Below are 10,800 nucleotides of genomic sequence, written 5' to 3' on the forward strand. Positions count from 1 at the left end.
CGGTTAGCAGAAGTTGTAGCAACGGTATTTTGCATGAATTGGATTTACATAATTCTGAATCATAACATGGATTTAAAATCGACCCAGGTGTTTGTTCCAAGCTGAGAGTGTAAGATAGTCGATATTTAAGCTCAGAGTGGCAATGACAAGGCTGAAAACTTAGTGAAGTTAAATCATTTGAAAAAGAAGCCTAACAAGGTACGAAGTACAAAAACCCGACTAATATATATAAGCACTGATATAAATCATATGTAATAAAAACTGATCCTATTCGTCTAAAAATTGCATAAGCTAAAATGTATGGTCATTGATCTGAACTGATTTACTTCCTTCTATACCAAGAAAATATACGAAAAAGTTATTGAAGGCAAAAAGAAACATTTTTATTGAAATTGAATGTGGAACAATTAGAGATTGTCGAAAATACCTTCCTTCAAATATGGAGTCAGACAAGCAAATGAAAAGATGCAAGTCTGATTCGCGACCAACAACGAATGGAGTAATTGTTTGTAAATGGATAGATAATAAGCCCATACTACTGGCGTTTAGTTTTCAGTTTATATGGAACCTATATGCTATAGTAATCTGATCCGAAAAATTTTTTCGGAGATTATATTATTACCTTAAGTAGTAATTCATGTCAAATTTCGTGAAGATACCACGTCAAATGTGAAAGTTTTCCATACAAGAACTTGATTCCGATCGTTCGGTTTGTATGGCAGCTATATGTTATAGTGATCCGATACCGGCAGTTCCAACAGCCGGACGGACATGGCTAAATCGACTCAGCTCAACATACTGATCATTTATATATATATTTTATAGGGTCTCCGAAGGTTCCTTCTGGGTGTTACACATCGTCCATGCCTCTGCACCAAAAAAAAAAAAACAGGGTGATGAGAGAATTGAAAAGTTTGGTCTATGTTCGAGAGAGAACTTAATTTCTCAATTGCTCAGTCCGAAGTAGCACCTGTTTGCAAGAGTTATTTTGCGTTGGATTTTGAGGTTGATATTGTTGTTGGTGTTAATGCTGGTTCCGAGATAGACGCGTATAATTAAGTAAAATCGATAGATTGACACAGTTTTCTAGAAAATAATTTGTAATCAGGTTTTTTATCCAATTTGAGGTTCAGCGACCTCTTTAATTGAATAAATTTACGCTGTGTGATTATTGGATGCTGTGCATGTGTCACAAAAGTATGAATGTATGAGTCTAGTAGATGGTGAACTACAGCACTGCAATTGCACAGCGTTTGCAACATAGCCCAGAGAATCAGAGCTAACGAATAATTCAATTTCATGGCCCTCAGGACAGACAAGGGCAAAAGGCAAAAACAAAAACGTGAAAACTGAGATTTTACGCGTATTAATTGGTGAAATGGCGCGGAAGAGCAGAAAAAGGATAGGAGAAGGCAGGAGCAGCAGGTGAAAGGCATATGTGTGACGAGGTTCACATGTTGATTGATGCGTACATATGCATATGGAATGCAAGTTTCCAAAATGTATATCCGTATATGAAATATATATGTACCAATGTAGGTATGTTTGTCTGAATGCTGCAGTGAACGTTCTCTGTCTACTTTTATTGCGCCTCTAATGCATTAGCTTCAAATAACAAAAAATGGTGTGCAGTACCATTTTCCATGAAAAGTTTTCAAACCTATTTTACATCCTCAAGCCGATCGATTGATAAACACTTGCGCACACAATCCCACTAATTAGCAAATTAATGACGTGAAGCGTCAAATTCAGTAACTTTGCCTCCACTATGTAACCGCAAAAGGCAGCACAGTTGGATAGCCCCTCCTTATCTAGAGGAACAGAATAGGCAGTCTATCTAGCTATCTGTCAATTTGCCTGTCCGTTTGTCAATATTGTCCCCCACTGATGCAATGAAAAGTTTCCGAAATTGTATGCAGTACACTGTGAGGCAGTAGTATGTGTATCTATGTAAATGTATATGTACTCGTATCTTACATAAAGCCAGCAATATCCGCCACGAAGGCCGAAAATTTTCATTGCAATCATCATTAATGGAAGTTAAATAACTTCATTATAGTTATCGACGCATTATTATTTTGTTGTTGCATTTAACATTTCATGTACATGCAGTAGCTATCAACTCCCGCTATTTGCTGTGTGGCATCAATTACGGCATCATATGTATAACGGTTTTGCATATAAGCAGGGCATGACATCATCATTATCAGAGCATATTATTGTCAGCGTTAACGGGTTTTGGATGGACTAGAAGTTAATTGGATATACTACGAGATGAAATCGGTTGTATTATTGGCTATGTGTAAAATTGTGCGTGGATATTTGGGTGTTTCCCTGTTGGAAAATAGTGTGTTCCCTAGTTTGCTACTATTTTTCTGTACTTTTTGCTATGACAAGAGAAATGGTGGATAGTGAATGGAAAGAGATATGTAATTTCATTATTATACGATACTAGAGGACCCGCCTACGTTTTACCGTGGCTGATACATAGGTAGTACTACTAATACCGTCTATATGATTTCTATTAGTTAGATTATAAGTATTAGTTAAGGAATAATCGCATTTTTGATGAAGCAACAAAAATGAATCAAAAAGCATTTCGTGAGTTAAGAAAGAATTGGTGTGCATCAGTGAAATCAATCGAGTCCAATCGATTGTCAGGCTGGTGGACTGCATATGTGTTAAGAAACGGTTCTCAAGCGTGGAAAGACAAAAAAATCGGCTGGCAAGGTTATGGCATCAGTCTTCTGGGATGCCCGTAGTATATTATTCATCGCATGATAAATGATCCAGTTTTAATTCATTGCATTGTGTACTTGATTGCAGTTATATTTTACTATTCCTAATATTTAGCAATTTCATTATTTTTCAGGAAGGATCAGTTTGAAATTGTACGCATATATGTATTCATCGTTCCCGTTTAAATATTGTATTGCTCTGTGCAATGCTTCGAAAAGATTTCTGTATATCTCAAATTTTAATAGACCTTTTTATCAACACTTCAGTTATGCCGCTATTTTTTTATGCCAGACCTTTTGCAATTTTAAATTGCCTGTCAAGATACCCCCTCCAATAGTTAGCAGGTATGAAAAAAATGTTATAGCTACCCATAGATGTATTGAATCACCCAATTTATTACTTAAGAACGAACTCTGTCCTCAATATAAAAACTTGACCCATAGATGTCGCCTTTTACTTTGGCATCACGTTTACGCCAATTTAAGGTTTGAATATTGCGCCATCTATCGGTCAAACATTCCAAAATTAACAACTGATTAAAAATGAAAAAATAATTTAAAAAACATTTTCCAGTGGACCAAATTGTAAATCTAAACCATTCTCGAATCTCCTTGAACATACATACAAAATTGCATCAAAATCGGTCCATTCGTTTAGGGGCAGTTCAAATGCAAACACACGGTCAAAAGATTAATATATATAAAGATGTATGTACATGTGTATGTATACTATTATGGCGATTTCTAGTCAAATTCCATCATTTGCATTTTGTTTAACAAAAAATTATGCAACAAGCAAGTGGGCAGATAGACTAAAGAGCTTGTTGGAGATAAGCCATGGACCTCATGAAAGTTTCAGCGGCGACATTTTCAAGAGTGCAATGCTCTTTCGGTTCAACTTCCGAAGTACAAGTACAACTGCCGCCAGCATGCTGCAGGCGTGTATACAGAATGTATATGATTTTGAGTGAATATTTAACATTCAAAATCCATTTAGTTCTTTTCAAATATTCAAAAGTCTTTCCATTTTGGGCATGAGTTGTACATAATTTGGGTGTATGTCTGTGGAGTATAATGTCACATTTGGCTTTTTGGCAGTATCACAAGAGACAGCTGGCATATTACAGTGTGCAATTGGCCGGCTATTTGGCGCGTATCCAACATTTGGCTGCCGCTCAGTTTCTCTACATATCGAGTTCAGCCAAGTGGCAACAAAGGTTTTTTCTGGTATTATCGAAATATTCAATGACGGTTCCATTTTCGGCCAATTTGTAGTCAAATATTTGCTTTTCAGAGGATATATTTGTTAATAAATACATACATATATGTATATATATGATGTTTATAAGTATAAACATAACAAAAAACTGCTGCATAAATGTGCTGCTATATTTATATACATTTTCGTTGTCAAAAAACTGCAGCACCATTTCTACCCATCATTCCATGTTGTGCGGTAGGCATATTGCTGATGCATGTAACATTTACATTTTTCTTTACTCAGGCCATTTTATCATGGAGCGATATACGATCCAAAAACGAGTTGAAATTATTAAAATTTATTACCGAAATTCGGAGTCAGTGGCCTTAACTTTAAGAGTAGGGGTTTCAATAAGAGCGCCACAAAAGTTTTTTAAATAAAACAAAAACGGTTTGAGACATCAATTCCTATGAAAGTATATTCGTACGTATTCCATGAGTCATCATTGCATCCCGAAGAAATTACGGTTTGGTGCGGTTTATGGGCCAGCGGCATCATTGGGCCGCACTTTCTCCGTGATAAACACCACCGGCATGCTACTGTCAATGGAAGTCGCTACCGCACACGATCCCGGTATGAATATGTCAATCACATTTAATAAGGTCATAGAACATCCTTTGTAACCCTTCATTGATGAGCCAAATGTCAATTACTTCTTACGACATATTATTTATGTTTCGCTGGTTTATCACATTGTTGTTAACCGAAATTGGATCAAAATAAATCGTAAATTGTATACGAGTAATGAGTTCATATATTTTTAGATGCCAGTGATATGGTAATATACACGTACATACATAATGGTTTCTTGCTGGTGGATGCGATAAGTCCTGTATGTCTTCGCATTCATTGGATTCATTGGAAAAATGTTCCCGTGTTGGTAGGTTAACTCCTTATAGGATAATCTAAACTTAAAAACATAGTACGATATATTTTAGAATTATTGTAGAATTTAATAATACAATAAAAAAATTTATTGAAACTCGTTACATGGGTTTAGTAACCCCTTAAAAGCTTCTACCAAAGCCAATGCAGTTAGCAGAATGAAGCTCTGTCATAGACAAGCTAATAAGTTAACACCAATGTGTTTCAAATATGAATAAACGCAGTGTCTAGTCTTTTTTAAAATATCATCTTCGTTTCACATTCATTTTCCCACTCCTTCCTTTTTTGTCAACACAAGCTTGTGGCGCAAGTATATGCTTATGTTAAAGTTTGTGGATATTGTTGTTGCATTAAGCCGCACCAATCCCAGTTTATTGCTCTGATTATTGTGCTGGCAGCTTAAAGTGTCCATGAGAGTAGGGCGCTTATTTCTAACAATAAAAACCATAATCGTAATGACACCCTTACGAAGGACATGCCTACTTTCATCTTCCCGCTTTGGCTAACCTACGCATATGTTGTCGCAAATTGGACACATACATACATATTATATACTACGGCACATCTACGAAATACGTATAATTATATACACATATAACTAACTGTATGTTTTCCTCTATATTTGTGACTAAGCGCAGCTATCCGTGGATACACATGCAACACTGAAATGACTGAGATTATATATTTATATAGGAAATTACGTCTGGGTTTTACGACGCTGGAAAATAGTGAATTGGTCGCCACGTTTTCTAACTTTTGTAGCACTAAGGCGTTTTACTTATTTATATAATTTATTTTGGTTAAATTTGTGGCGGATGCTTTTTGGAATTGGAATTATACCTATATTCGTATAAATGTGGCCTCAGCTAAAAAGTGAGCAAGCCAAACACCCCTATCCAGAGTTGTGGATGATACAAGAACTGAGACGAGTAGGTGCTTTTAACAGTTACTACATTTGCCATATAAAAAGGTCGGTAAACTCAGCCTATTCTCATCTCCAAATGGGTAAAGGGACTTGAAATATGGTTATCTATAGCTACCTCGCTTTCTCCGGATCAAAAAAACACCAACCAGATCGATCATGTAGTGATAGGCGGAGGTCGTACCATCGACTCGGACCACTATCTTGTTGCAGCGAAGATAAGAACCTGCCTCTGTGCCATACAAAATAAAGAAAAAAACGATATGCCGAAAATTTTGACTAACTAGAGGACAAGGATAATGCTTAAATGTACCACGAAATGATGCCGCAAACAGAAAATTAACGGAGCATTCATTTGTAGGACCCCCAGAAATACTGAAATTGTGGAGAGAATACTTCTTCAGCCTGCTAGTGTGCAGTGAAAACATAGCACCCAGATATGCTGAACCCGATTGCTCAATCGGTCGGTGACGATGGAGCAGACATTCTAGTGCCCAACCGTGAAGTAGCGGGGCCAAATGGATTACCGACTGAGCTTTTGCAATACGGTGGTCGGAAAAAAGCACGCCCGACGATTGAGTCCATAAAAAGAGAGACCCTGCAATCTGCACCAACTACCGTGGGATAAGCTATCGAGCGTGTTGTGTGAAGAATTAAAGTCCACCGTCAACAAACTAATTGGTGTGTCTTCGGGCCTGGTAAATCAACCACTGACCAGATATTCACCTTGCAAAAGAACCGTGAAAAGGGTGAACACATACTACCTCTTCGCCGATTTCATAGCTGCTTTTGACAGAATGATCTGCCCTAATTCCGATTTATCTGAATTTGGTGTTCCTCCAAAACTAATTCTGTTGTGTAAACGTACGTTAGACAATACATCGTCTGGACCGAAAAGGACCTACCCGAGATGTTTAATAAAATGTTCAAATGTTTCCAACAGGGCGACAAGGCAAAGAGCCGTAGTATTCGCGACTTGACTCGCACATAACTGTATACAATACAATATATGATGGGTCGGCGGTACGAGTTTTCGAGAGAAAGGTTCTGCGGAAGATTTATGGTCCTTTGCGTATTGGCAACAGCGCATGTCGCATTCGATGGAACGATGAGCTGTACGACATACACTATGAAATTGGCATATTTCATCGAGTTAAAAGACAGCAACTAGGATGACTACGTTATGTCGTCCGAATGGATGAAAAACCTTCAGCTTTGAGAGCATTCGGCGAAGTACTCGCCGAGGGAAACGAGAGAGCGAGAAAGACCTCCACTCTGTTGAAAAGACAAGGTAGAGAAGGACCTGGCTTCGCTTGGAAACTCCAATTGGCACCAAATAGCGAAAAGGAAGAACTACTGTTGGAAACTCAAAAGCGGTGGCTTCGAAGAAGAAACAAAAGAACAAAAAGATGTTGTATAGGGTTTTCTCTTTTAGGCAAGGCCAAAGTCAAAGTTAAAGAAATTCATCAGCGATTACCCACCAATGAAATATGCGAAATCTGGGATAATATTTTGTTGTAGCTTCCGACAAGCACTCCTCAATTGGGAAACTTCATAATACATGAACTTTTGAGTTCAGCGATATACATGAGTTACCTTTTCCCCAAAAAAAGAAAAAGCTTCTTGAAAAAATTATAAGAATCTGTAGTTTAATAAATGTATCTGAATATATACAAATTTTTTACGATATCAATTTGAAGCAAAGATTCCTAAGTGACTGCACCCAGTTGCAAATTTATGCACAAGCGCAAAAAAGGCTACATACAAAGCTAAGGAAATTTGCAAAAATAAATAACCAAAACAAAGTTGTGAGCGAATTGCGGGAGTAATTCAATTTAAAATTTTGTTTCCTTAACTCATGAACTCTTGACGCTAAAGGAAACTTTGCCTGCTGCAATGGCGGACACGGCGGTGTGTCATGTCCTTATGTTATATGTATATGGCTGAATACGTGAATGCATGTGCTAAAATTTTATTTGCTCTTGCTGTGGCATATCCGCCAACTGCGGCTGCCTGGTTGCCAGCCAAATATTTCGCTTCTCCTACTGGTGCTCCTGCTCGTCACTCTTGGCAGGGTGTTTAGAACAGAGTTGTGTTCGAACATTGGTAGACTCTTTTCTCTCGCTCTGTATTAGTTTTATTTGAGTAAATGTTATTAAAATTTTAATTGAATCAGATATAAGTATACATTATTTGAGCGGAACGCGTCTGGCAGTAGGCTGCACTTGATGAGCGGCAAACCGGCGTGAAGTTATTTACCTATATGTTGCGCAGCAGCCATAAAAATTTTGCTCATCAGCGCCATCAAACAGTCGCTTGGAAGTTAGACTAAACTAATGGGCGTACTGATTTCATCCAGAAACTCTTTCTTAAGTGGCTAGGTAATGTTTTACGAGCGATGCACACAACTGCCTGCAATAAGGCTTAACAGGCACCACACATACTGAAACCATTTTGCCTTCTATTTGGCGAATAGAATGCACACATGACAAAGGCCAAACATAAAGCTGAAAGTTCAGTATAAACACAGCGTCGACTACCAACCATAACAATTATAACACTATATATCTTTAACAATTTTGTGGAGCCAACTCGAGTCTGTGCCATGTTAACCAACATTTCTGCAGCTTTTTCGTAGTCAAGCAATGATTTCCATCCAGTTGTGGCTGAACTTCCACGTTTGCCTTTTTTGTTTTATTTCAGCAGTCTTCCCTTTGCCACTGCCACAAACTATCCCAATTTTTTTTTTAACTTTATTTTCACTGTTTAAGTTACTAATTTAATATGATCATGTGTGCGCAAACACGCTCGCTTCCTGCCTGTACTCCCCAAGCAACTCAACGCCGCTGCCTCTGCCTACGCCGCTGCATACCGTATGTGTTGGCAGGAAAGCCGGCAATAAAATATTATTAACCCTTTGGGTCGTGTATAAATTCGGTGCTCCCTACGAGTATTGTAGTTTTGTACAGTCATTAAGGTTAACTGTGATGAAGCGCATGCCTAGCGCATAGTGGGCTGAGAGCAAAATACGGATTTTTGAAAATTTAATACTTTGCTGTGGTATCCTTAATTTGAAAACATACAAAACAAAAGCTGTAAAAAAATAATATTTTTTATGCTTTATTTTGTTTACGTTTTTCACAATTTCTCAAAAAATTTGGATTCCTTTTGCATCCTTTCCTCCGCACCAAAGTTTTCATTATCATACAGCCCATTGTATCGACACATACCAAGCCAATGATTGATTATGATTAAAGGTACGCATACAAATACGCCCGTGGAAAGGATGAAGACAGGTGGAAGTCGTGCGGAGACAATCAGATCCAGAGTTGTGCTGTAGGAGTACGTAATTGCGGCGTAACGTCAAGCGAAATCAGCCAAAGAAATATATTGTAATAAAGAGCGTCAAGATTTCTTCGTCTGGAAAATTGAGGTTGTGTGAACGGTAAATGTGGAAAATGACTGAATAAATTACAAGTATACGAGTATGCAGAGATTTCAGTCAGAAAGTGAATCACTGAATGAAAAATGTATGAAAGAAGTAGCAAATCAATCATGCACACCACTTGGCCTGCCCAATCAATTATGGTTTCAGTGAAAATGTTAAATTATTTTATAACTGTTTTAACGGGTGATTTTATTAGTACTGATGGGAAGGTGGTACAGTTAAGTGTTTTATGGAAAAGTATGCCATGTTAGCTCAATTTGTGGGGTCCTAGAATTTTTGAATTTAGTTCAAAGGAGATTTTAACTGATCATAAATTCAAAGCAATCGGCAAAAATTCAATCAAAAGTTTTAAAATCAAACTAAAATCTCTCAAATCATAGACCGTTCTTTCAGTTCTACATATTTTATAATTCCAAACTTAAGTGAAGTCCCACGATATATGAAAAGAACGAAATATACTTCACACTGATTTGTAGTGATTTTTAATATTCAAGTGCGAGAAAATGAGCAAGAAAAACTAAATATTATACTCTGAGCATGAAAAGGCTTGATTGCATTTAGTAAGCAAAGTGGAAATATTGCGGCGGCAACCGTTAACGTATAAACTGTTATAACAATATAATGTTATTTTGTATATGCTGGAAATTATATTTCTCAAAATGTGTAGCATTTATTTATGTATGTTCTTACTATTAAGAAATAATATATACATATATTTAATAACATGTAACTAAGTTATGTAAGCGCCACTCATTAAGTACCTCTCTTTATGGAATATTCATCGGTTTGGCACTGGTACACCGCATTTTTTGTCAGTCATTGCGTATGAGCAACATCAACAGCACGCACCAAGCAAATTACAGAAAGTGGTGAGGCGAAAATAAAGTGCGAAAATGTGCATATTTAATTGCTTAACTGTGCGTTGGCATCTCTAATTAATGTAAAAAGAAAGACATATTACATACATATGCTACGTGCGCGTTTCTGCATGAATTAATTAGTCCTTCAAAGTGTTCGAGCGAATGTATGAGGCGTATGAGGTAAATTAACTATGGTATCGTTCCTGCGGCTGGTTATGATTTATTTATGTAGTTAGCTTATGTTGTATAGATATGCGTCTCAGTTCTCGCCAAGTGCCCTTAGTGTTAATAAATTTTATAATGGAATATTATGACGTACTTTTAGGTATAAGGTGAACTCAAAAGCAATTTGACACCAGTGTTGGGCGTGGCTAACATACCTTTACACCAGCCATATTTTTCTATGTTTACTTCGAACCTTTTTTCTCAGTTGAAAACCAACCGCCATTAGCCACCGAGCCATGCCCGAAGGTTCTATATGGAAATTCTCCTGCAGCCGGTAGAAAAGCAGCGAAAATGTCTATAAGTGACAAGTATAGTACCAAGTTCAAAAGCCGCCGTTCGAGTTGTTCTTAAAGCTCTTAGCTCATTCCATTGGCTTCCGGTAGGTGGATTTCTATACACCTGTTCACCACACTACTGCATGGTAGAGCAGGATTGGTCTTCGAATAGCTGTGTATCAGCAG

This window comes from Bactrocera dorsalis, chromosome 1, assembly GCF_023373825.1.
Source record: "Bactrocera dorsalis isolate Fly_Bdor chromosome 1, ASM2337382v1, whole genome shotgun sequence".
In the NCBI taxonomy this organism is placed as follows: domain Eukaryota; kingdom Metazoa; phylum Arthropoda; class Insecta; order Diptera; family Tephritidae; genus Bactrocera; species Bactrocera dorsalis.